This window comes from Canis aureus, chromosome 12, assembly GCF_053574225.1.
Source record: "Canis aureus isolate CA01 chromosome 12, VMU_Caureus_v.1.0, whole genome shotgun sequence".
Lineage (NCBI taxonomy): Eukaryota > Metazoa > Chordata > Mammalia > Carnivora > Canidae > Canis > Canis aureus.
Genome location: NC_135622.1, coordinates 2,712,501 through 2,718,725, shown reverse-complemented (window position 1 = coordinate 2,718,725; position 6,225 = coordinate 2,712,501). Strand labels below are relative to the sequence as shown.

The 6,225-nt window shown below is 43.2% G+C and overlaps 1 long non-coding RNA gene across 2 annotated transcripts in view; it reads right to left on the bottom strand.

Moving 5' to 3' along the window:
* Nucleotides 1-566: 566 nt before the first annotated feature.
* LOC144324586 (uncharacterized) overlaps nucleotides 567-6,225 on the bottom strand; it is a 10,224-nt gene continuing 4,565 nt past the window's right edge. The window contains exons 1-3 of one of the 2 annotated variants that reach the window (XR_013390036.1): nucleotides 6,142-6,225; nucleotides 2,837-2,929; nucleotides 567-1,677 (exon numbers count right to left, since the gene is read on the bottom strand). The exon at nucleotides 6,142-6,225 is cut by the window's right edge and continues 19 nt beyond it. This is a non-coding gene — a long non-coding RNA (uncharacterized LOC144324586). The remainder of the gene's footprint in view (nucleotides 1,678-2,836; nucleotides 2,930-6,141) is intronic. The other variant, XR_013390035.1, reaches the window with a different exon arrangement.

Below are 6,225 nucleotides of genomic sequence, written 5' to 3'. Positions count from 1 at the left end.
ATAAACCCTCGTGTGCTTGCATCGTTGTCGGCCCCTTGGTGGTTTCTCAGATTCGCAATCTTGGGCACAACATTTGGTGCAAAATGGTAGTTTTATTAAAACAAGGGGACAGGACCCCTAAGCAGAAAGAGTTGCTGTCCCTTGGGTTGTGAGGAGCTAGGGATTAAATACTTGGGAGTTAGGGAGGCAAAAAAAAAAAAGGGGGGGGGGAGGGAGCTTTCAAAAGGATTTTCATATGTTAAAGAAGACTCACAGTATACTAGAGGCCTGGCCACAGTCAAGTTAAGGTCCTTTTCCCCTCTCATAAGACATTAACATTAAGATAGTTGGGAACTTCCTGGAGGAGTGTCACACAAATCCCACCCAGGAGTGAGTATGTGTTTGGGCTGAAGTTTTGCAGGGTGTCAGCTTGTGCTTTGTTCTCAGCTGGGCTTCCATTCCCTTTTCACACTTAAGTGCCTGCGATTCTTGATCATGCAGCATTGAAGAATGAAGACCAGACAAAGAGTGGTGGGCAGCAAAGCAAAGTTTATTGAGCAAGAGTATAAAGCTTCCAGAGAGGGAGGGGGTCCTGAGTGGTTTGCCCTGAGAGTTTCTAAGTTTAGGGGTTCTTATGAGCTTTTTGTGGAACTTTCTTAAGCAATCAGGGTGTGAAAATCAGGGCTTTGGTCGCATATCTGTCTATGGATTAGGTTAATGTCTACATGCTGATTGACCTTTTTTTTTTTTTTTTTTTTTTTTTGCTGACATCTGGGGGCTTAGGTATTAACTGCCCCTTGCCCATAATATTGACAAATGCTTTTGTGGTTAATTGTCTCTTTTTAGGTCATTTTGCAGAAGTCATTTCTGGAAAGGTTGCAAAGCAGAATGTCAGTGTGGTCAGCTGAAAATCAAGATGTTAGTGCTATTTTATGTTAGCTGTCCTGCCTCCAGATGTCCTTGTTGTGGACCCTGCCCCTGACTACATAACTGTCCAACCAACTCCTAACAAAACCAAACTGAGTTCATTCCTTAATGAGTCAGAAACTGCACCAAGTTGAGTTGTAGCACAAAGAAAACTTTAACTGCAGCAAATGAGATCACAGGAAATGACTTCCAAAACCATGACTCCTCAAGAGAGGGTGGATGGGTTCCTTCTGTTTATGGTTAAGATGAATATTTAGATAGGAAAGCCTTGTCACTGTATGTAGATGTGGGCAGAAGGTCACACAGGTGGCTTAAGGAAACATGCCTATGCACATATTGAATGTTATGTAAATGAGGCTGGGGCTCCTCCTTAGGCAGAGATTTTAGTATTATTTTTTTAAATTTTTATTTATTTATGATAGTCACAGAGAGAGAGAGAGAGAGGCAGAGACACAGGCAGAGGGAGAAGCAGGCTCCATGCACCAGGAGCCCGATGTGGAATTCGATCCCGGGTCTCCAGGATGGCGCCCTGGGCCAAAGGCAGGCGCTAAACCGCTGCGCCACGCAGGGATCCCATGAGATTTTAGTATTGATGATGAAAAGGTAGTGGTAGGTCATTCCAGGGGTCACTCCATGGTCCATCTGTGCAAGCATGAGTTGGGCTTTTAGCTCAAAAGGTCTGGGTGGTCTGGGCCGACAGGGGGTCTTGTCAGGGCAGTCACCATCACCTGAGGGGTGTTTTCAGGTTTCATTTGCCTGAGTTGAGGTAAGCTGGGAAGAAGAGTTTAAAGAAAAATGTAAGACAAAGGTCAGTGAGTACAAGCAGGTGGGCAATACATGTCAGGTCTTGGGGTCCAGCTGGCGAAAGGAAGACCCTGAAAGGTTTTAAGCAGAGAAGTAACATTTGATTTGATTCAAGACCTTGAAAGGTGATTCAATCCGCAAAGTGGATAAAGGAAGGATGAGAGCTTGCATGAAAGGACATGCAGTTATGAGTAAAGATGATGGATGGCAGCAGCGAGACAGAGAAGAGGGTGGGTCTGGGAAGTGTTTTGCAGGAGAAGTGAACAGGTGGATGGATTCAATGTGTGGTGTGAAGGAGAGAGAAAAATGCAGAGGTACTCCCAGGTTTCTGTACTGAGTGGTTGTTGGGGCATTTACAGAGAAGTGAAGAGTAGGAAATATTTGAATATATAAGTCTCAAGCTCAGAGATATTTAGGGCAGAAACATAAATTTGAGAGTCATCATCACATAGAAGATACTTAAGTATGTGGGAGTGACTGAGATCACCTAAGCTGAAGAACAGGACACTGCCAGGTCTCAAGTTTGGACAGTAGAGGGGAAGCCAACATGGCCAACCAGTTGATAATGAGCATACAGTGAAAATGAGTAGGGTTTTGGGAGACAGGAGAAGAGAGGAGTCTTAGAAAGCAAGGAGAATGAGTTGAGTCAAGCATCACAGAGGTCATTGGTCCCATTGACAAGACTGGCAGCACAGAAGCCAGAATAGAATGAGTGGCAGGGGTCTAAGGAACAAAAGGCAGGTGCTGAACAAGGATAGTCAGTGTGGACTCTTCTTTCTTTCTTTCTTTCTTTCTTTCTTTCTTTCTTTCTTTCTTTCCTTTCTTTCTTTCTTCTTCTTTTTTTTTTAATTGAAATTCGATTTGCCAACATATAGTATAACACCCAGTGCTCATCCCATCAAGTGCCTCCTCAGTGCTCGTCCCCAGTCACACACACACCCCCACCCACCTTCCCTTCCACTACCCCTTGTTCATTTCCCAGAGTTAGGAGTCTCTCGGGTTTTGTCACTCTCTCTGATTTTTCCCACTCACTTTCTCTCCTTTCTCCTATAATCCCTTTCACTATTTCTTATATTCCTCATATGAGTAAAACCATAGAATGATTGTTCTTCTCTGATTGACTTACTTCACTCAGTATTAATACCCTCCAGTTCCATCCACGTTGAAGCAAATGGTGGGTATTCATCCTTTCTAAGGACTGTTCTTTCAAGGTGCTTGACTGTGAACATGAACAGAGAAAGGAGGAGATAGCTGGAGGTTAAAATAGGAGTCAAAGACACTTGACCTGTTTGGTTTTTCTTAGGATAACTGGCACTAAGAAATAATCCAGGAGAGGAGAGAAGATTGAGGATAAAGATGAAGGGAGACACTGAAGACTGAGGTACTTACAAGAGAGACCTGATACCCTCACTGTTTAGGTTTCAGCTCATGCTAGTTCTTGAGAAAGGTCTTAACATGCTTCCCAGTTACACACATACACACATGCACACACATGCCACCATCACAATTACCATCAGCATTCTTTTTTCTATATATTAAGTTTATTATGTTCTTTTTAACACTTACCTAAAATAATAATAATAATGATAATATTGTTTTTCTATCCCTACATTTACCTCCCCTCTTGCAACAACTAGTTTGTTCTCTGTATTTAAAAGTCTGGTTTTTATTTGTTTGTCTCTTTTTTTGCTTGTTCATTTGTTTTATTTCTCAAATTCCACCTATAAGTTAAATCGTATAGTATTTGTCTTTCTCTGACTTATTTCACTTAGCATTATACCCTCTAGTTCTATCCACATCATTGCAAATGGCAAGATCTCACTCTTTTTAATGGCTGAGTTATATATTCCAATGGTATATTTGCCATATCTTCTCTACCTTTTCATCTATGGATAGACAGTTGGGTTGCTTCCATATTTTGGCTATTGTGAATAAAACTACAATAACCATAGTGGAACATATGTCTTTTTGAATTAGTGCTTTTGTTTTTGTTTTCTTTGATAAATACCCAGTAGTGGAATTAGTGGATTATATGATAGTTTATTTTTAAGTTTTTAATACTGTTTTCCACAATGGCTGCACCAATTCGCATTCCTACCAACAGTGCCAAGGATTCCTTTTTTTCCACATCCTTGCCAACACTTGTTATTTCTCATGTTTTTGATTCTAGCCATTCTGACAGGTGTGAGGTGATATCTCATTGTGGTTCTGATTTGCATTTCCCTGATGATTAGTCATGTTGAGCATCTTTTCATGTGTCAGTTGACCAGATAATAAATTTTTGTTTGGATGTTTATTGTGGTTTTTCCCATTTGAATATGAGCTCTAAGAGGGCATAAATTTGTTGGTGTTGTTCATGACTATGTTTATACCATCAGAGCAATAGCAAGTATACAGAGAGTATAAATAAATATATGTAAACAGAAGGGCCCATGGGGAGAGAGGGGTAGGAGCACCTGCTCAGTTGTAACAAGAGGGAAGATGAGGAAGACTTCTGTTTTCTCAATGAAGCCCACTTTGTAGTCCACAGTCATGGGCTGAGTGTAGGGGCAAGGAGTGTAGGAGATAGAAAATATGAAAGACTCTGGGATCCCTGGGTGGCTCAACAGTTTGGCGCCTGCCTTTAGCCCAGGGAGTGATCCTGGAGTCCCGGGATCGAGTCCCACATCAGGCTCCTTGCATGGAGCCTGCTTCTCCCTCTGCCTGTGTCTCTGCCTCTCTCTCTCTCTCTCTCTCTCTGTGTGTGTGTGTGTGTGTGTGTGTATGTGTCAGGAATAAATAAAGTCTAAAAGAAAAAAAAAAAGAAAATATGAAAGACTCATCCAGTAGGCAGTACCTGTCAGCTATGACTGTTCCAACCCATTGGAAGTTCTCAAAATATATTAGACTCTACATATGTTCTTCCCTCTGCTGGGAATGGCCTTTTCCCCATTTATCTGCCAGGCAAACACCTAAGTCTTGGCCTGCATGTCCCATCCTCTGTGGGGTTCTCCAGCAGATCCTCTTCTGACAGTAGGTAACTACTTTGTGTCCCCATTTGCAGCTATTCACACAGAAACCATCTCCTGGAGGTGACCCCACTGTACCCAATGGTTTGTAGATGTGGTAGTCTCCCCCACTCAGCTGCAAGCCCCCCAAAATCAAGCATATCATTTTTCTCCCTTCATCCCAAAGTTCTGCATGAGAACTGGCACATAATGGTGTTAAATATAGGATCTAGAATTCAGTTGGGTTGATTTATTGTTCAAAGAAAATCTCAAACTGGAACTACCCTGGGACATAAGAGGCCTTAATGAAAGAGATGTGGTTGTGGATGTCGGCTGTGGACAGGCTAATGAGCAGATGCATGGCTGAGTAGTCGTTTCCCAAAACCAGAAAAGCTAATACTGAAGCCTGGGCCCTATTTATAGGGCTTCCATGGGTGGACTTGGGACTCACATGAAAACTGCACCCCAGTTGGGAAGGCAGCCCCACCTGAGCCTTCAACACTACAGAGGCTAAATCAGGTCCAAAGGGTGAGTGCGCTTTAGGCCATAGTCAGATTCCACACGGAGTTGCACCATGAAGTTCAGCCCACCCATCCCTGCTTCTCTGTCCCTATCATGTCTTCCTGGAGGAGGGAATAACACTTCTTTACCTGCTAGAGCTTCACACAAACATAAGGTTTATACACTATACCTCTAACACGATATCCTATACCACGTGTAAACAAACAAGATATATGCCCTTTGTGGGTTTACACCACACCACAGACATGTACACAACACACATGCACATGTACACATGTACATAATACTTGTGCATGCACATATATACAAAATACACACACACACACACACAGAGTTGGTCCTCCTACAGAGCCAGCGCAGATGACTCTGGGTGCTGGCACCATGGCTGCCCCCTTGCCCTTTGCCTACTGCCTGAGCCTGAAGCACAAGCCATGTAGCCACAGAGGCAGAAGGAAAATGACAGCTCTGTCTTTTGATAATGCATCTCTACTATTTTTGTTCATCATAGGGTCCTCAGTCAAAGGCCTGTGTGTTTATAGATTCCATTTGGTGTTGGAGGAATCATCCCACTTATGATCCAACCCTTACAGAGACCCCCAGTTGGAAAATAGGACACAGCTAACCTCAAGGAGACCCCAACCCTACCCTCTGGAGCCTCCAGGGAGACATAGTGTTGGCCTTAAGGCCACCCCCAGTTTGAAAAGCAAGGAAAAGCCCCTGGCCTCAGAAGACCCTGAGATGCTAATGACCTTATAAAGTTTGAGAGTACCCATCTCATGCACCTTCATCTTCTCACCTTTTCCAAACTTTGGTCTTTAAGAAGACATTGGTAGAGGGGCACCTGGCTGACTTAATCAGTGAGGCATGTGACTCTTGATCTCAGAGTTATGAGTTTGAACCCCACCTTGGACATAGAGCTTACTTTAAAAAATTAGAATAATCAGGGATCCCTGGGTGGCGCAGCGGTTTGGCGCCTGCCTTTGGCCTAGGGCGCAATCTTGGAGAT